A 22,161-nucleotide genomic window follows, 5' to 3' on the forward strand; every position below is an offset into this window, starting at 1 on the left:
TTTTTCCTTTTTTCCTCATGCCAAGAGTTGAAGAAAATCCACTGTTGACAGAAGCCCAACATATGTACAGTTTTGGCACTCCATCCCCGCCGCCTAATATATTATTAATTCTTTAATAATACATCACATCCTTTCATCAACCCCACCAGAATACCAACATTATCTCCATTTGCCTTCCTCACAATCCAAGCTCTATATTCATAGCTCAGCATAGCAATCTCCACCATATATCTTCATCTTGCTCAAAACTTATTAGTGACTTGGATGTTTCTACTTTCAATATAGTTTGAACAGTGATGTAACATACATAATTTCAGTTCTCTGTAAAAAACTTTATAGTCATACTCCTGGCCTTTGTCTTTCTGATACCTCCTACTGATAGAATTATGCCAACTGCTCTGCGTGGTTTTTCAAGGGGGATCACAGGCAAGTTTTACATGCTGCTTTATATAACTTTCACATACCTTTTCACATCACAGCGTACTATCACTGCAATTCCTGACTTATGAGAAGAAGAATAATCTGCTTTTGCCTGAAAAAAGAAATAAGTTCTGGAAAGTCTCTTCTTAAGATGACATATTATTCATTTAGCAGAAATATGTTCAAGAAAATTATGTGTGAACTCTGAAAATATCAGCTTTGGCATAAATATTAGTTACTGCTTTTTGCTTTTGTGAACTCTTCAGCAAATATTACAGATGCTGCACAAGATGAATACATGAGCAATACTTGAAAATCTGATTATGTAATATAGCTACACTCTTGAATAGCAAACAAAATACATGTCATTCAAAATACAACTTAGCGGTAACCTGCAAACATCTAGTAAGTGAAAGAGAGATCCAGAGCCCAATTATACTAGAAGTAGAGCAAATATAAAAAGAAAAAGAAATTTTGAGTTTACCAACAATTGTCTATAGCCTGAGGCTAAATGATGCAGCAGAAAGCTTACACAACCCAGTGCCCAGGTGTCCATTCATTTACTACAGGCTGCCTGGAAGATGTTGAAATGAATGCTGTCAGAAATAGGAGACTGATCTGTAGAATCCAGTCTCATCTCTCAGAGAGTTCAGAGGTGATTGCATTCAGTGGCTTCACTGGCGCTAATTAGTAAGAGAAAGCAAATAAATAAGTCTTTTTTATCTTATTTTTTTTCCCCCTGACTCTGTGTAAAATCCAAACATACTGTTGAACAGTGGGGGAAAATAAACATTAGAAATGTCTATTTATATCTTTGTCTTGGTGTGCCCACAGAACTCTAAGGAGACCAATTAGTACTGAGAATATAACCCTGTACTTAAAAGTAAATGCTCCCTTAAATAAAATATTGATAATAAAATTAATTTAAATGCATAGTCAAGTGTTAATATCTCTGAACTACCTAAGAATTTTTTATGTTGGAAAAGACCCCTAAAATCATCGAGTTCAACCATCAACCTGTCATTGCCATGATTACCACTAAACCACGTCCCTAACATGTTAGCAGATGGATAGTTAATTGCTACAAAAACTCCTGGACTAAGCAGCCCCATGTAAAGATTCATTTTATCTGTAAGAAGGAAATATACCATTATATTTTTATTGCAAAAATATATGTCCTAAATTCACACTCTGCTTCCTTCATTTGGAAACCTCATTAATTAAGCAAAATAGGTAAGTTTTAGTTTGCTTTTTCTTTATTTCCATACGCATTTTCATTTCAATTAGGTAAACTCTGCTTTGTTAACTTTCCTAAATAACTATCTTATTCTTATTTTTATTACCATTTAATTGTAACTACAATTAAATTGAGATGGGAGGTGTTTAAAAGCAAACACAAAACCAGTGAAGACTTCAAGAAACAAAAGATTGTAAATGCAATGAACAACATCAAATGACCTGACAAGGGAACAAAAGTTCTTATATATCAGTTTGGGTCCTGACTTTCTACATCAACATAACATGCCATAGGATGATCATTAATGTCAGAAATGGCTAACTTCTAGAGATTAATGTCTCCCTCAAATGGCCGTAGTTAATCATATGACATTATAGGAAAACATGCTTTAAGGAGAGCCAAGGGGTTGTTTGTTTTCTACAGTCACAGTGACCACCACTTTGAGTATTTTTGCAATACCTTTTACTTAACTATAAAATACGCAAACCAAACTTGTCTGTTGCCACTGAGAAATGCAGTCAAATATGACTAAAGAAAGAAAGAAAGAAGCCAAGGTGGGACCCTCCCATCCTGTATTTTTACACTTCTATTCTAAGTTTATACTCTTGGCAGGCCGTTGGTATTGAAATCAGCTCTTAAATATTATGCCTGAAATTCAGGCTTACAGTGCTTCATGCAGGTGTGTGGGAGAACTAACTCATGAATTGTTGTGACTGGAAAAAGGATAACAAGACTTACCAGTGATAGAGTTTAGGCTAAACACAAGCTAGACATTTACCCAAGGAAGAGATTTGAAAATTTTCAAAGAGTGCTTGGATTCTGTGTGTGAGATAATTTAATACAGAATTTCATGCCTACATTATTCATATCCGGGATATATTGATTCTTTTGTGCTTAGAAGTCATGAACTATATTTTGTTACTTATGTTTTAAGAGCCACTAGCTGCAAAAAGGAAAAATTCTACATGTGAAACTCAGGGGATACAACCTTAATTCCACCTAAATGATTTTAACCTGTGGCATCAACACAGGTGTAGGTATTAAATGTTTTTAACAATCAGGCCAAAAAGCTTATCTACTGGGATGAAATTCTCGACTAAAAGGCGCTGATATGAAAACTCAAGAGTCTGGAAACATAAGAAATACAAGCAACTGGGAAAAAAGTAACAGCTTGTGAGCTGAGGGGCTATAGAGAGATTCTCTTCAGCTTCTGCTGAAATAGGCATCTTATGCACCACTCTGGATATGACCTAAACCAAAACCAATTTTCCTAGCTGATCACAGTGACTTGCAGCCCCACTAGTAGCTATGGTTAGTGTATAAGAGCTTTTTCATTAATCTGTTGTTGACAATATTGGGGGAGGTTATATTGTAAGGACTCTGCGTTTGAAAAATACCTCACCCTTAACAGAAAAAGGATGCAGACTGGCTTTGGATTATACTTAAAGAAGAGCAAAATCAGAGATAGAAGTGAAGTGAAGCCCACCAATCTGGAAAGCATTGCTTCTTAACGTAGCCAGTTAGGACACTTAAGAAATTAAGACAGAAATTAGGTGAGATACTGTGTAAGTTCTTATGTGACAGGACTTTACAGCATCCTGTATAGTTATTTCTCTTCCAGTAGGCTAACAAGCCTAAGCTATAGAAAACTTGTGTTTCCTGATGGTATTGCTTATGTGCCTAAAATTGATCATATTTTTAAGTGTTTATATGACTTACTGTATTTTCCTAGGCATATTTCAAGTTAGAAACTTCTAATTTTATTTTTAATGGAGAAGGAATCTATTTTTCTTTATAAGTTTGAGATTTAGCTTCAGCATCATAAAGGATATCTCCTACCAATAACATCTCGCTGAAAAAAAGCCACTTTGAAGACTGTGGAATAGTCAACTGCAAATTCTGAGTAGGTATATATGGACTACATGGATTGTTCATGTCTCTTGTCAAATGTTAAGGCATACCAATACTGATTGACCCTTGATTTTTATTTCAAAACAATTCAAAGTAAAAGGTAAAATCTTACTGTCTTGTTCATTAGAAAAGCTTCTAAAGCAAGACAAAACAAACCCAGGCTGTTGGTTCTTTCAATCATTTACCTCTGATTTGTGAACATAAGGGAAAATAGCTATGTTAAGTAACAACCTGGCACACACTTCTCTTCCACTGAGACAGAGTTCTACAGCTGGCAAACAAACTATTCCCTTGCAACAGAGCTTTAGCAAAAAGCTCCTGTTGTATTTTGGATGAGAGCTGGCATATTGAATGTGTCAGGCTTGGACTCTGCACCTTCCTGAAATCTCATCAAAACCTAGTGCCTGAACAGCTTTGAATCAGATGTCAGGAGTGACAAAGGGGCCAGCTAACTGCTTGCAGCTGCCCAACCGGCAAGCTGTCTCTCTGCTGTCCCAGTAATCAACTTGATAGGTTTTGTCACACGGGGAAAGAAAACCAACAAATAGAGCTAGGCTTAGAGCAAAATAGGTGGTGCCTCTACGATTTTAAATTAGTGTCACATTTAGGCATCTTGCCATATTATTTGAATGGGATTGTGAGCAGAGTGCACTTCCTCATTCAGGCCTACACGCACTACATTTGTAATGTGGTTTTAGGGTAAGAAATTCTAATATCAGCTCAGATACACCACTTGGTTCATTCCTTTGAGAGGTGCAGTGACACCACAGGCATCTGATTCTCATTGACTCAGAGTCATTCTCACGCACCCAAATGAAGGAAACAGCAAACGCGTAGATGGCAGCCCAACCAAAATGCTTCCTCTTTGCCTCCACAGTGCACAGACAAGGAATGGAAGAGGTTTGGTCCTGCTGGTGGAAAACTGATGATAGCAAAAGAGAGAAATTAGGAGCACAGTGTGTTTATTCCCTCCTTTCTGCCAGGCAAACACACTGAGAAGCTGTTGAAAGATCTGTGTCGCTGTACGTGTCTTTGGACAACCAAAAAATTCTGCTTCCTTTCTCACTGAGCTACTTGAGGAAGGGCAACAGAAAACCTGGGGAATTCTCACACCTGGAGAAAAAACATTGATCCAAACAACAAAATCCAAAATAAGCATTGTTTACCAAGATCTATTAAGCAAGGGGAATATGTTGCTGAACAAATTTCTAGGAATTTGTGGCTATTTCAGTACCACTTGCAGCTGAATTCAATGTTACTAAAACAACTTGCAAGAAAGTTAAATATCAGTAAGCTATTTCAGTATGGAAATGGTTAGATCCAGATGATTTAGATGCACTTGTTATATAGCCACCAATGATCAATGGTGATTCTTATGGTCATGCCTAACTCTAAATGCTGGAGATTTCATGAATAGAGTTTTCCAACCTTTTGTTGAGCAGCCACCATCCTGGAATGAGGAAACATAAAGATCTCCATTTCCCAGCATATAGGGGTCAAACCTGTAGGTGTGCTTATCGCTGTAGAAATTGCCATTCTCATTAATTAGTTAACTACTACCCCATATAAAACCAGAGAAAAAAAGAGGTTCAAAGGCCTCCTCAGCTTCTCCTTTGGTTCTCAGCTGTACCCTGTCATGTGATGAGGCTAGTTCAGCACTTGTTGAAGGACAGTTATTTTGGGAGATGGCTGCCTAATGGCAATCCTTGGAGCTGGGACCTGATGTTGCTCTTCCTGCCTTGTTCTGATACCTCTTTATAGAAATCAGAGTGTCTCCCTTTTTTCCCTCCATTTCTTTCCCAGCCCAGTTTCTACATTTTTCCACAAAAATGAAAGGTAAAGATTTAAATCTTTTCAGACTGAGGTAAAAGAACCAAGATCTTGGGATACTTGGTTTGATCTCAGCTGAGTAAAATCACAATGAATTAGATCTCTTGCTCATAAATGCTCATTTTGCATAAATAGATAGGATTTACCATGTCCAAAGCTATGTTTCAATTTTCAGTTTTACTACAAATTTTATTAGGCTATTAAAAGGCATTATTAGTGCTCTGTGAGGTTTTCTGAAGGAAAATACCACATCAAAATCTAAATGTAAGTAATGTGAATGATGAAAGTATGTGGTTTTCTGCTCAGTAATTCAGTGCTGAAACAAGTAAGAGTGACATAAAATCAAATATTGTATTAAAATTTTATTCTCTACCAGCTAGGAGGAAAATATTTTCAAATGTATATATTGTCTGCATAATAAATTCCGGTGGACTTCATTAAAGCAGGTATCTTCTAGAAAAAATACTAAATTTTTCTGTTATTCCAACCACAGAATTTCAATATTTGTTAGGTTCTGAAGTAGAATTAAAAGTAGTCCATCCTTGCCAAAAATATAAATAATATATTCTGAAGAAAACCTATTTCTCAAGTGTTAATCACATGCACCATTGGTTACACTAAAGCTAATGAAAAAACTCATTTACTATATAACACTTAGGAAATTGGATCTCATGCTCTTTCCATATGTCTTTGTATAGACAAGGAAATCCAAGTATCATTTTTAGTAATATTATATACTGATGCTAGATGGGGTTATTTATTTAATTTAATCATTTAATTAGCTTTTTTTCCCCCCACATACAGGATCATGTGTTTATTAGCATATCTGCTGAAAATGTTTTAATAATCCAAAGATCTCCATCTTTTAAACCAGCCAGGTTTTCAGGCTTCCTTTCAAATACAGTTATATAGTATTGCATTAATGAAAGTATCAAGCATGAGAAAAACATTTGCATTTTCATTGATCTCAGGTGAAAATAAATTGTTTAGTCTGTTGAACTTTTTGAGCTACAGGGATTACTCAGGCTGTGAGATAACATACAGAAGCTTGTTTGACTCAGGATTTTAATCTCAAGTTTTTCTGTGTAGTCAGTTGCTCATGTAACTTTTGGTGTAGGAAGAAAATGGTTTTATTTGGTCTCTCAATTGATGAATTGTCTCTGATTTGATGGCCATCTCAGACAAATTTCAAGGAAGTTAGAGACAGGAAGGGAGGTTGAACATTTTCAGTTTTAACACAAGCCACTTTTTATAAAACTCCCTAATTGCAGGGAAATTATTGTTATTTGGAGCAACCTTAGTAGATAGTGGAATATAGTCTCCTGTTTTACTGTCTGAACTTTAAATGAAGTGTTACAGGACATGTAGTAAAGGGCCAATAAGGACATTTCAGGGAAGAAATACCATCTACTTCATTACCAAAGAGCACGCAGGAAAGGGACCTGTAAGTAGTGAAAACAGCATTAAAGTATGTTTATAAAGTAAGGCATAAATATTCATAAAATAAGCCAAAGGCTTTTTTAACAATAAAACCAAGTGAAAACAAAATGTTGATTGCTGGTTCTCAATCCAGCACCCTGTCTCATTAAGGGACACAGACACCTGTTTCCTTGCTCTTTGATGGCTGGTTGTTCTATCCTGGTTGTTCTGGGTTTTGTTGGACAGGAATCTCTTGGTACCATTTAACAGCAAAGACTATTTTGAATGCATGGCCTAGAAGAGTGGTGATCTCTAGTTCATTTTTATACACATATGGCATGGCAGAGAGAGTAAAATAGGCCTAAAAAATCAATAATGTGACATGGTTTGAATATTGATTCATTTTTGCTTCTACGTAACATTTTAAAATATTTCCACATCAATTCAGCCGTCCCAGTTCTGAATACCTTATGATGGTCATAGATGTTTTATTATAAGGTAAACATTGCATTTTACTTTCTCCTGAGTCTTTGAGATTTGATATTATCTTTGTTGACTCCATCTTGGGTACCCTTTTGCTCTGCTTCATAACACGATATATGAAGTTTGAGCTTAAATTTTTGCTTTCATTAGAAGTCAGTGGCATTTAGAGACCTAATTATTCTCTTTTTCTTTGCTAAGCTTTGACCGAAATAATAGTAGCTGAAATACATTGAGTGTTATTCTTTAGGTCTTCTTCTTTTGCCTCTAAGTCTTATTAAAGTGGAGTTACACTTCTGATGGCCTCTTTTTTTTTTTTTTCCAAATAATCTTTATTTATATATTTATCTCTCTTTCTATTTGATTTTAATAATAATGTTTTCTCCATGTTAATGGATCTGTAGAGGAAGCATCTGTTCCCAGTAATATGAATTTCTAGTTATATGGACGGGTTTTCCTCCTAGACCCTGGATTTTACTATACTTATCTCTGGCTTTTTAATGACATAATACACTTTAATATATAACTTTATGTACTTTTGAAAAGATTTAAATTCTAGCATAAATCTACATCCCTATGCACCCTGATTTTATTACTTGAGTTTCTGTTGTCTTTTCTGTCTTACTTTCTTGTCTCCAGCTCTCTAATTAAAACTGTCTGTAGTTTGTTTCAGGGAAGAGTTATAATGGCAGTCCCGGGAAAGCCTCTTCATTTAGCCATTAGTTTTAGTAGGCAATCCTAGCAGGGATTAAGGAAGAAGAGCTTACTATGATTTTTTGCACATTGGTTAAAACCAAAATAATCAAAAATTCATCACCACACTTGTTCCTGGTTTAGAAGACACCTAACGTTGAAACAAGTGGAAATATATTGCAGTCCAAGAACCTTCAAATCCCACTTTTGCTACAAGGAGAGTCTTGATTCCTTAGATACCATTTGTGCTCAGCACCTTCCTGAAGATGCCTTTTGAAGGCAAGGGTTTCAGGCAGGCGCACCTTTCAGCCCATGCATCCTAATTAGTGTTCAGATGTGCTCATGTGTTTTGAAGAAAGGTGCGACAAGAGACAGCTCCGAGTCTTCTGGGAAGCCAAATGAAATTAAAAGGTCTAACCCATATGAGGGCTTAAACACTGGACTTAATATGAATGATGCTGACAGGCTCTTTTTATCAGTCACTTTTTAAACATGTGTAAGATCACCACAGGAGTATCATATGCAGAGGAGGTAATATTAAAGAGAATAGGTGAGATGAGATCACAATGGAATTTGTGAAGCCTCTTTTATCTTTGAGGACCAATATACTGCAGCCGAAGCACGAAGTCCCCCAGGAGTTATGTAGTGTCATTAATATATTTAAGTGGCATGTGGGCTAAAATGTAAAAAAAAAATTCTAACCTGAATCACCCAAAAGTTCTCATAAACTTAGAATACATAAATCAGCAGACAATGTAAGCAATGTGTGCTCATCGTCATCCCTCACAGTGCTGGGTGCTTTCCCCAGAACAGGAAAGAGACTAAAGACCTTTTGTACAATCTCCATACTCCTCTGAATACAGAACCTTGCAAGGCTCAGCATGGCATAGATTGGGTTGTTGAAAGACTGTTCTCAGCTGCTCTTCCACTACCCTCCAGGGAAATGCAGTGTCCCCACGTATTTAACCCACTCAAAAAACAGGGCTGGTTACAGGTAGACTGTTACACTTGCAGCAAGCAGGTAATATTTTGGACTAGTATTAGATGCACCAGTGAGATACTCAATCTGGGTACCGTAGCAAGATTTCCAGACATTTTATAAATAACTATTGTGACTCTTTATTATGAGAGCTGTGTTTGGGGTTTTTTTCAAATTATAAGGAAATTTGGTGGTAATCAATTTCTTTAATGAACAAAGTTCATTTTCACCATAAAGTTGTTATCTCTTGAGACATGTTTTACAAGTATTGCCACAAATTATAAATTCCTCATGAACTTTCCAATATTAAATTGTACTGTGATATATATTAACTTTTTAGAGGATATAAGTAAGTAGCCAGATCTCATATTTTACAACAAAAATGGAACTTCAAATAATTCCTTAACATTTTTTTCTTTCCTGTTGAATAGTAAGTTCAAACTGCACTGTCTTATTGTCGTCTTTTGTGGGGACAAGAAAAAAAGGAGTCATGAAGAAACAGGATAAAATAATAAGGAAAAAACTCGCTATTTATTCAAAGAGATTAAATTAGAATCTAATTCAAATCTTATTAGTCTCATTTGGCGAACTGCCACTGACTTAAGTCATATTCAGGTCCAGCTCTTAAGTAATTAATATTCTGAATCACACTTATTCTAAGGACCACATAATTTATATTTTGGTATTCTTCTGACTTCCAGAGCATCAGGGAAAACTGCCATGAGCAAAAGTGTACAGTTTATCTGTGACAGCATGTGGTTTTACTGCACAAATCTTGTTTTATTTGGCTGTCTCTGAACAAGCTGCGTCCAGATAATTAAATGGAACTGTAGTTGAAGGCAAAGATGTCCAATGTTTCATTCTCTTAAAAGAACATTTTAACCAAGTAGGTTGTATTTTTCAGTATTATACACAGTATAGCCGGTTTATCCTGATACTGAGAATAGTTTGCTCAAATTCTCAGTAACAAATGTAACGGAGAGAATATGAGTCTAAGGCTCTGCCTCTGACAAAGCGCAGAGGTTTCAATTCATGAAATTTCATAGCCCCCATCAGGGACATGGACAATCTTGTGTTCCCTTCTACCTGCCACCTTTCCCTCTCTGTGGCAATTTGCTTTCTAGTATAATTTCCCAATGCTCCATGTATCTGGGAAGGACATTATTCTATAAATATATGGAATTTTAAATTGTTTAGTATTCCAGAAGAAAACTAATGGAAGACTTATGAGATGCTCTTCTACGGCCATTTGGATTGAAGTTTTATAATGACATGAACACTACAGACAGAAAAAGAAGAGAGACTGCATGTTATGCTTTGTGATCAGGGAGTTAGCAGAATTAATTTCAAGTGCCTGTGTCAAAATATATTTAGGCTAGTACTACAGAAGATAATTAGTCCACAAAGAGAAGCTGAAAGAGGACATGTTCAGAGAAGCTGATAGACCAGACAGTGACACCACATGAGCTGCAGTACTCTGGTGTTTGTTTGAGATAATTGGCTGTACCAGAGATTTGTCTTTACTGCTTTTTACTGACTGAAAATATTTCCATTTAAAATTGTTTTAGGTTCCAGTGGTATTTGTCTTCCTATCATTTATCCCTCCCATAGGATAAGTGAAAAAATTAATCCTAGTCTGTTCATGTTTGACACACAAATACTTCTCTGCAGATTCAAGTCTTGAGCACGGCTTTTCTTGTACCTGTTTTCCTTGAATTTGCTTATCATTCATAAATAATAATTTGTGACTACTCGATCCACTGATAAAACACATTCTCAGAGATTTCAATAATTCTTAATGATCTTTTGAGGAAACACTAACAAAGGAGGTGCTCAGTGCCTCCCTGAAGCTGTATTTCTCAGGCTACTCACTGGCCTTTGAGTAATGAGTTGAGTGGTGAAATGTCCTTTGACTGCATCATGAACCCTTAGACAGCTAAGGTGGAATGGCACTGGCCAGATGAGGAACTCCTACAGTGAACAACAAGAGCAGGGACAATCAGTCATCCCATGACAAACTTGTAATTTTCTCTACTTGAGCTGTAGCCTGAGGAGAGCAGTATTGATTGCTGGAGTTTTGAAAAATAATTCCATGGTATTGGAAACAATTCCGTTGGAAACTCTATAGTTACTGACCTGAGAAACACTTTATAAATTAGTCAGTATAAACTGCTGCCACAATCCTTTAGATATAAACTGCTTACCAAGTCTGGGGATAAGATTGGAACCAGACAACACTAGAATTCTCTCTGACAAGGAGTTCAGGAGGCAAGGTGGTCCTTTCTGAACCTCACAACCCAAAAGAGGGTCTCCCCTACCCCTTGCTTTTCCCTATTAATTTCTTAGACATAAACCATCGAGCAAATCTGGGACAAGAACTGGACTCAGTCATACCTGGACTCCGTGAGGAATTAGAAAGCATTAGAAATCTCTGAACCTTGTGACTCAGTGGAGGGTCTCCCTCTTAAAACTTTGCTCATTTTTTAACCCCAATCTATGCATAAATCATTCTAAATTGATCCAAATTCCTTGCTCTTGCGTACATTACATCCATGCAGTAATTAGTAGAGTGACCCTTTCAACCAAACTTCTTCATGTTTTTGTAAATATATGTAAAACCTGCTTTTGCTGATACCTTTTTCAATGATGCTTTAAAGCAACCCAAACCACTATTTTTACTATAGTATTGTCTCTTACTATTTATTTCAAAGGTTTTCTCATATTTCATAATGTTTTGTTAATGGCATCTACTTTTCATATCCTTTTGAACTAAGAGTCTCTGAATTTTTGGTACTGTTGGATACATTACTGGAAAGTGTTTTCCCTTATCCTCTACGAATAGAAAGTTTATTCCATGAAATCTGGAGAAATCAGGGATTCACTCATGTGGCTGCAGAGCTCTCAATTCTCATCCTGCACCAATGTTCCCCGCCGGTGCCATGGTTTGGACCACAGATATGAGAGTCCAATTTCACGTGTTTTTTGTCTTTTTTTCCAAGTCCTCCATGGGCTTGGACAGTGTTTTCTGACTGCTGAGAGACCCTATGCTACAATAACTATGTTCTTTGCAAACAGTGGAAATGCCAGAGAATATACTGAGGCTCATCAGCATAAAAGGCATCTCTTGTCAACCAGAAAACCTCCAGCATTCTGACAGCTGAATAAATGGAGCCCTTCCTTGAGCTTAAATATAAGGTAAAATAGAAGAGGACCAAATTGCAGTTCTAGTATCTTACAGATGAGAAATTAGAGAAAAAAATTCTCTTTTAAACTTCAGACACAGTAATGTGCCCATCTCTCATGCTCTTACATGTTTCTATCAATGACTTCTGACCTCTGGAGACACCAGAAGATCAGGACAACTGTACATTAGTAACCATAGCTCTGTTATTACCTATTTTGTACCACAAAGCAAATCTGATATTATCTGAATCTATTTTATTCCCTGGTCTCCAGTATCCTGTCATCTTTTAATGGCTTTTGTTTCTTCACTGGTCATCTTTGTTTATACTCATAGCCGCATCCTGTTTATTACCAATTCATGGCCAAGTTTCTGTCTTTAGAGAACCAAGACTCTTAAGTGTAATTAGTATTCAAATAGGTCAATTATTTTATGCTTGTGTACGCAGTAAGGTTTTTTCCAGCATTCAAAATTAATAACTTAATGCTTCAGGTCTAAGCTATAAGGCAAGAAGATTAGTGACAGTGGTATTGGGAATGTAAAAATTAAATAGTCATTAGTAGAGTTGAATCAATTATGTGTGCCATCGTGACAATGTTAGTGTGCATGTGTTATGCAAATGTATAAATCATAACCTTCCCTCACTACTTAGAACTTACTAAAATAAAAATATTCTGCTCTGGTGAGATTAAAATAACAAATGTGAACAAATTCAGAGCACTGTGAATTGCTACTTAACCAATACTTTCTCCAGTAATCTTTTGTTCTTTAATTTTTAGATGAATAGATTGCATATTTAAGAAGGGGGAATTGACTAAGAGGATCTACTTATATAAATTATGAAGAAGTCCTTTTTTGTCAGAGAATTTTTGGGTTTTTTCCTGAGAGATTTTTGGTGTGTGATTGGCATGCGATATTCTTGAACCACAACTAGCTCTGCAAAAAAATCCAGGAAACAGTTCTGTTATTCAAAGTTAAGCAGCACTACCGCATTCATGTTTTTGTTGTTCTGACAGCAAGTACCACGCTGTCATTACAGCCCATGCTCACAAATCATAGAATTTATTGTCATTCTCAGTGTACCCTTGGGTATTATATTTTCAACTCATCCATTTTAAGACTCTACCTTTTCAGAAAAAAATCTGCATTTGTAAAAGCAATTTAAAATATTTTATCAATATCTAAGGAATAATATTGAAGCCTGATAAAATTCTCTATCTTTACTACTCATGCTTTTATACATTCCCTCTTTCCAGAATAATGTCTTTTGTTTAGAACTTTTTTAAACTGATCATAATTTTTGTAAACAAGAAATCAACTTATCTAAAACTTCCATGAGTAATATTTATAAATTTTAAGACAAGTACAAATAGTAACTGTGCCATGGAAAAACAAACTAATGTGAATGACTCAAGGTTATCATAGACAAGACACCTTATGATAAATGTTAATACATTTTGCAAATGCTAATTCTTCAAAATTATCTTAAAAGCACAAAACCTTTGCAAAGAATAACCTGAGGGTTTGTTTTTTGTTGGGTTGATGTTTGGGTTTTGGTGTTTCTTATTTTAACTGGGAAGTGTGTGTGTGTGTGTGTGTGTGTGTGTGTCTCTATTGGTTGTTTTTCAGTGTGTTGATTTTCTCCCCAGGGAAATGCAACCCAGGAAAGTGAAAGCAAGCTATAAGACAGAAATTCTAATGCAAATTTTAGTTAAGAAACCAGTGACACGTGTCTATAGTTACATGTTTAATCATTAAAATAACTGCATAAAATAAAATCCATGAAGTTAGATTTAAGGAAGGCTACTACTCTGTATTTTTACCCCGTTAAACATACATATGTGTGCACACATTATATTAGACCTTGTAAAAACATTTTACTTATGCTTGCATACATTTGGGAAAATATTACTTACAGAAGTGCTTCTTTATTAGAGATTTATGTGTTTGTTTTTTGAAAGCCATTGCCTGTTTAAAGCTTCAGTGATTTCCTGTACTATTAGTTATTCTATTTGATTATCAAAATACTATGTAATGTTCATGGTTCATAAATATTTTCTCAAATGTTAACAAAGGAATTTTTCAATACTTTGTTTTCTTTTCCCATGTGACCCTGACTCAGTCAAGTTGTTTTGATGCAGTATAACATTAATCTTTACCATCTCAACATTAATTTGGGCTTCTGCTTTGCATGAATGTCTCACATTACTGTCTTGCATAAGCTTGACTATTTACAAGTAAGAGTGTATTCTTCATAGAGAAGAAGAGCATATTTACAAGAAAGATCTCAGCTGACTGTATCCACATCTATAGTACATTTTCCCCAGTGTATGTCAGGAATAAAGTATTTTTCATTTTGTAGGTAGATAAAACCTTTGAAATTGAACCGGTGTAAATAAAAGCAGAATTTAATACATTATATTTTCCAGATTAGAAATGTAATGCTTAACTCAAAGCTTCCTTTTTATTTTCCCCTGTGTCTGGACTAATGGACTTCTGTTGCTGCTGTTCCTTGAGGAATCAAAAGGACAGCAGTTAGCACCCCCCTCTGGATGTGCAATTTGAGATGAATCAAAATAATTGGTAACACTAGCATTATGTTTTTAAATATGTACAGTGAATTACAATAGTGTAATTCAGCTATGAAAATAATGTAGTAATGAATTAATTTTTGTAACACCTATGATAATTAGTTTATTTTTTATCTAAACTGTTCTAATCTCTGAAAACCAGATAGGAAATGAGTACATCAATCCCTGAAAATAATAGTTTGCAGCACTAATAATATATTTGCACGTACCCTCTCTAATTAAAGTATGAAATAATGATTTGTCATAGCAGGAGAAATCTAGATTTTTTTTTGAAATATAAATAGTATGTTAAATGAAGAGTGAAGGGCCTCTCTTCCAGGAGATCTCAACTGTTTTTACAAATAACAGTGTATTTTTAAGCCAGTGCATGTAATGCTCTCTAACACAAAAATAATAAAATCTAACAGATACTTAGAAATGACAAAATTTAAAATATTTCCTCATTGAATCCAGGTTCAATTTTTTTCCTTGAAGTTTTATACCAAGGAATATGAAATCTCTAAGAAACTCTTTTGGCTCTTACAAACTACCAGTCCCATGTTACTCCATGACTAAGTGTAATAAACCCTTTATCACAAAAGTCAGGTAAAGATAAATAGTTACCTTGGGACAAAATGGCACTTTGTAGGCTGTATTGCAGAGTTATTGAAGAACTTAATGCTTGCATCTTCAGCTGGTTTGCAGAAACAATTATGTAGCTATTAACATTTGTGCAGTTCTTCTCAATTTTACTCTAGAAGATTTGATCTGCTTTGCTGTACTGCTTTGTGCACATTTAAAAGTTAACTCCATAGGTTTTGGTTGCCATGGACCTCTAAAACTGCTTCAGAAATGACAAAAGTTGACATCATAGATGAGTTGTGATTATTGCAATCTAATGAAGAATGTATTAAAGAGTGGTATCCTAAGAAGGAAAGAGTTCCCTCTATTTTTAAGGTAGCCCAGTGCAGCTGATAGTCTCAACAAAAAGCCTGAGAATTAATCAATTTTTATTTGGAGATAAAGTAGCTACAAATGATTCAACTGTCACTATTTTAATGCTGACACTGATAAAGATATTTTATTTAAAACAAACAAATACAGGCATTCAAATTATACAAAAATGCCCAAGGTCTCACTGCTGAAGTTAGATTTCTGGGTTATTCCTGGGCTGAGATGTTGTTCTGCAAAATTAAATACAGCCCAAAGATATACTTTCAAGAAAAAAAATCTTTCTGCTTTAGAATAAGAAATTAAAAAAAAAAAAAAAAAGAACTGACTCCATTTATTACTGTCTTAACTCTGGATCTGAAAGTCAAACTGTGCTTTTGCCTGTTCATTTGCTATGTCCTGAAATGAGAGAGTCTGAGCAGGGACAGTCGGAGTTCATGTGCAGTGCCATTCTCACCCAGGCATGACTTCATTAGCTAAAGCTCTCTTTAAATCCACAGAGCCTGAGCAAAATTCAAACCTCTGCAACTCATTGTATTCCAAACTTCCCTGGAAAGAAACAAAAGGAGAATGCAAAGGAAATTTTTATCAATGTAATAAAATCACCCAGCTTAACTATCCCCTGCTTTAAACTTCTCCAAGCAAAATTCTTCTTTCAAACTTGATGAGGCTCATAATCCTTTTAGTAATCAAATCAAGACTGTACAATCCAAATGCTACATTGCCATTTAACAGATGGTTATACAGACCATGAAATAAATATTAGTTTTCTAAATAATTTACATTTTTTATCTCAGTAAGGACAAAACTATACCACCTGGAATAACCTGATTTTGAATCAGTTTCTGATTTTCTTGTATGTAAGAAAAGCAAAAGTATTAATCTTTTCAGATAGAAATTTTTTTTAAAACCTGAAATATGGAATGGAAAACTTTCATCCAAAAAGGAATTACTTTTTGAAACCAATGAGCTATTTTAGAAGTAGAAATAGGAAAGAGTTTTTTCTCAATTATAACACTATCATTTCCTACTGTAATGCCATGTACTCTTTTTTTGCTGCTACTGAAATTCTTATTACTTAAAATTCTGGAAAGTAATGCCTGTACTGATAGATGATGTGCCATCAAGATATCTGCTGTCTTTCTTGATTGCTTTGGATATTATTCTTATGTGTTATGCTAATGTGAGGGAAAATAATCACTTTTAAAAACCACTTTCATGTATTTCATTGTCCTGCTTGCTTCGATGTGTTCTTCTAGTTTATGTATCACCTATCAAAAATTAGCCTTGCATCTGAACTTGATATAATAGGCTTTCTTGAAATTGTAATTGGAATAACCAATAAAAATGTTAATCTTTTTTAAAAGCTTTGAATGTACAGTATAAATATTCACAAGTTTGAACTTGACAGTCGGTAAGAAAATGCATTCTACTAATCATTTTCTCTGGAAAGCTTTTTCATAAAAAACTTTTTATGACCTGGCTTAATCTTTTATGTGGGGTTTCATCTACAGAAAGAACGTCTTGGGTTCCCCAAGCATAGAAAATATCTCCATGATTTGTGTCATGCAATTCAGTTTCATGGCTCAAGGAAACTGGGTGAATTTTAGAGACAAGGGAAAGGATGTAAGATCTTAAAGGCAGGAGTCCCCAGCAGCACAAGAGAACCCAGAGCTGAGCAGAAGCAGCAGCACTGTGCTGAGACCCGCAGTCAGAGAGCTGTTGCAGAAGCACAGCTGCCCAGAAGCAGCTGAAAGGAAGGATAACCAGAAGGCAGCAAGGACAGCTTCAGCTAAACACCTAACCCTGCTTCATTGTTGGTGTGAACATGCAGCTGGTGAGTCGAGCCCACCCTGTGTTGTCCAGGTGTTTCAGACACCTCAGGTTCAGTCAAGGTGTGTAGTCTCTTGCAGTTATGCATATTTTAGGCAGTGAACTAGTAATTTATCACTTCCGTATTGAGATTCAATCTTACAGTGCTAGAAGATTTTGTTAGCCTGTGAGTTCTTTCCCGAAAAGCCTGAAAGCAACTCAACCTTTCTCTTGCAGTGTAAAGGGGAGGAGCACTGCAAGGCCGCTCTGCTGTCTGGGCTATGACATGAACCAGATATGCCACTCCTTCCACCAGTTTTTCTTTTGAAGAACATTGATCTGACCAAGCTATGCTGCTCTGTGACCTCAGTCCTGTCAGTGTCTGTGGATGCTAAAAAGCAGGACCAGAGTAATTTTCCAGCTGCTGAAGCATTTTGTGAAGTTTTCCTTTCTCATGCTTTAGCTGAGAAACAGTGAAACACGGTTTTGTAAACCAGCTCTCTATCTTGCACCTGCACAGTCTTGTTTTGGTTTACTGAAGAAAATATTTTGAAATAGGCATCATAGCATTCAGCTAATCACTCTGGGAGGTGTATGGTCCCAATAATGTCATTTCTCTATTGCGAACCAAGTTATATAAACGAGGTGATAATTAATTAAATAATCCCATTTATCCTGGAATTCCGTGTCATGATTCTCACTGTCCCTGGGGACAACAGCAACAAGTGTCAGCTCCACAGTATTAGTAGAATGAGCTTTTCCAGGATTTTAAGATATGGGGACCTAAATTTTCAACCCCAAGTGGACTTCATTGTAAAGTGAATATCCAACCAATGCCTAATACTGCAATAAAACCAACAGTACCTCTGGTCATTCACAAAAGCAACAACATAGGCACCTAACCCATATCTTGAAAACCTAACTGTTCATAAGTCTACAGAAATCCAACTAGTTAAGAACAGATTTTGTGAACTTTTCTCCTAGACTTGTTGCCACAAATTTTATTTGTGCTACACTTAAAACCTGTATTAGATCCATATTTATCCTGTATTCTGTTTAATTTTTACCTTTTCCATATTACAAGAATTTAAATTTTTCTTCTATCTCTTCTGTGGCTCCTTAAAACAAATTCACCTAATTTTGAAAACCATATTTTCATGTTATTCTTAAAGTGACTATTTGCACACAGAGCTACACATTCTTACTTTTGGGCTCATGCTAGTTATTCTTCAATTTACTGCTGTTCTTCTTGGAGCTGTTGATCCCTTAAGCCCTTTGTCAGTACTTACAGGTCTGATGAAATTAGCACTATTTGTTACTTTCCTGGTAATAGGGTCTCAAATATCCACCTCTGATTTTAGTTCTCTCTAGTCACCCATTTAGCTGTCATCAACCTATTTCCTGTACTACACTACTATCTCAGCTCCTTGACCCCTCCTAAAGCCTTCAGGCAGGAGGTAGCAACCACGCAGGTGAGGAAAGGGAGAAAATTTTCTAAAACTCATACGAATTAAAGACAAGTTTTCAGGCTTTCTCAGCCAGATGTTGGTGTTGTGCCCAGAAGCTTGGCTTCCTGAGAGAATACAGACTGCCAAAGTGACCCTTTGTGTACTGATGTGAGCTGGAGGTGTTGCTGTACTTGCACAGCGTGGGTAGAAAACAGTTACAGCTGTGACTTTCCCTTGCTGTCTACCCTGCTATGGTTGGATCAGAGAAAGACCTCTGCAAAACAAAATCTTCAGTGAATTAAGGCATAAATTATAAAGTATATCTTTTCTTAGCAGAGAAGGAAGTGGTTTTTCTTGAATTTGTGCTTTGCAGAACCCTCTGCAGGCAGACATCTCCTCAGTGTGAATCCTCTGGGTTGATATTAGCTTTCGTTCTACACACCTTTTTCCTTAAAGACCTTCTGACCGCAGAATTAAGATTAAAATCTAGAAGTCTCACTTTATTTTAGCTCTCAGTTAAAAGGTAGCCTGGAAAAAAATCTGGTTTGATTGCAAACAAGAATATGAGAAAACAAAGATCAATTATCTGCTAGGAAATTTCTTCACTTTCACCAATGATAGGTTCATTTATCTGTTGAATCTACAGAGACAGTTAGGTATCCTCTGTGTTAAATTACTACTCTGAGATAAAGAAATATGTTCTGGGTACAATGTCTGTTCTGTTTTCTTTGTGGGTGGATGACAAGATTCATATGAAATAAGCATCAGCCAGCAAAAATGTAACCATCAAAAAGAGAACAGATTAGGCTATCAAATATTGCCATTAAAAAATGATCTTCCATAAACCTGAATCTAAATATTATAAATCGTTGGGTTGTCAAATGGGAATTGAAGAAAAAGATACAAAGATGATGAAGAATGAGTTTCAACATTTCTAATTTGTTTATTACTGTGGTAAAATATTGCATTCAGCAAAAGTACTGGAGACAGATGGCCTCCATTGCAATAAGAAATAAATGTTCATTCGGGAGGATGGATGATTCTTTCTAAATGATTCTTATTTGTTATAGATTAAGATTAATGTGCTGTTCATTGAAGCATTATTTATCCAAATGAAGAAGATAGGCACAGGAAGACAAAAAGAAGACAGAAAACTTAGCTTTCTCTGCCTATACATACATACACATATGCACACAGGCATACATGTGTATGTATATCTATGAATATGCTCTATAATTTCAGAAGGCAGAAGCTAAGAGTCCTTACACCTTGACTTGGGGGGCATTGTTTTATATTGTTTTAACCACACCAAATTGTAGTCCTTTGGGTGCTCCCACCCTGTCCTGTATGTTTTGGTCTGAATCAAGTTGATCTGATCTCTCCATCATCTGATAAACTTTTTAAAATTTTTCCTCATGTATTTTGTTCAGCCACAGACTTTTTCAAAACTACTTTCAATTTCAAAATTTAATTTTCCAGACAAAAAATTTTAAAAAAAACATCGTAGCGAAGGAGAGGAAGACTGTGTTAGCCAAACAATACACAGTTTCCAACCACGCTTGAACTTACAGGGGTGGTGTGATGAGAAAAATATGCTCTTTCTTTCTTTCATCTTCGGATCCTTTCTTTCCTCCGACAGGATTAAACTCGTTGCAACGTGGAGGGCGCAGCGTGTCTCCGGAGCCGTCCTGGAGGCCAGGGCCAGGCAGGGGCCAGGCATGGCCGGGCATCTCCTCGGGGCTTGGAGAGCCCAGCCGTGGTTACTGACGGAGGTCTGGCAGTATCCAGGGATGCCGAGCCTCTGGGCCTCCGCTCAGCAGGAGCCCGTCCTGCCTGTCCCTCCCGTGTCCAAATCCCCAATGTGTGAGGGTCACTGCCTGGGCAGTCCCAGTGGAGAAGCACAGGGAACGTGGGTGCCAGATGCTCTGCAAAGACAACATCGGGAGCAGCAGCACTTTTTAATTAACTTAAACAACTTGAATTGGCTTTTTTTCTGGTGTTTGGCAATATTTACGTTAATTAAGGATGTGTTACAAGGAAACTGGTCTCGCAGCAGAAGTTTTATCAAACCTTAATACCCCATTACATCCTCCAGGATTAATTCTTTTTCCCAATCCTGTGGGCCAGAAATTATGTTAATGAAACCAACAGTTACTTCTCTTGTTTACAAGGAGTAGTATAACACAAAGTAAATTAGGAATTAAATGAAGGTTTTGCTTTTTTCTCAAATGAATTTTTCTCTTTTTTCAATTAACCTTGTGTGTGATCTGTTATAACAGAAATCAATTATAAGGTTGAACTACTAAGTTTCTGTAGAAGGAATTAAGGGACTAGGCTCTTGTTTCCTCATGGAAATGCAAGAAGTGTCCGAAATGAAGAAAGACACTCATTCTTTTTCTTCTGTAAGAATATTTTCTTAGACCACTATTCTTGGATTAATCAACTCTAAGATGTGGAGAATCATAACAAATGATGTGGTCCAACAGTAATGTTTCGTTGGTCAAAACAAAACATTTTTAATTTCTTTTTTTAGTTTTTAAAATTTTTGTAAGGGTAATGTCAGGACAGGTCCTCTCTGCCCCTAAAGGGATTATTTGCTGGTTTGTATTTGCTGGGCTTTTTTAATAAATAAGTTGGCAAGAAGCATGAAGGAAGAATTATAGTTATGGTTCATCAGGAAATGTGAGGATATATTCACCATATTTCACCTCTTTGTGTGAGATGTGTTAGGGAATGTTTTGAAACTCTAATTGAAAACCATTTATGCAGGGGAAAATAAAAAAGGAGAAAAGTCTGTACCTAGAGCCATGACACAGTTCAGGGAAATGACAGTGCATAAAAGAGCTGAGATTTTCCAAGAAGTTATTCCATGATCAAAAGTATTGTCAAGTTTCTTATTACTTCCTTAAAGTTTTTAAAGTTCCTTGAACACATGTATATGTGTGTGTCTGTGTGTGTCTGTGTGTAAAATGTTCAAACACACACTGAAGCTCATTAATTTTGATCCATACATCTCATGTACATATACACATAATTAAAAAGAAGGCAGAAAATCACATGTAGTCAGCATGTGGTAAGATATATAAAATAGGGCATAACTGTATTTGCTCTGCTCTGTTATTCATCATCCTAATTTATTCTCATGGAGGATATGAATTATTCATTTTTAAGGACAATAGGAAAACATTAGTTCTGTTTAGTGGCCAAGTGGGATTTTCTAATGAAAGACT

This window comes from Coloeus monedula (genome assembly GCF_965178545.1).
Source record: "Coloeus monedula genome assembly, chromosome: 2".
Taxonomy (NCBI): domain Eukaryota; kingdom Metazoa; phylum Chordata; class Aves; order Passeriformes; family Corvidae; genus Coloeus; species Coloeus monedula.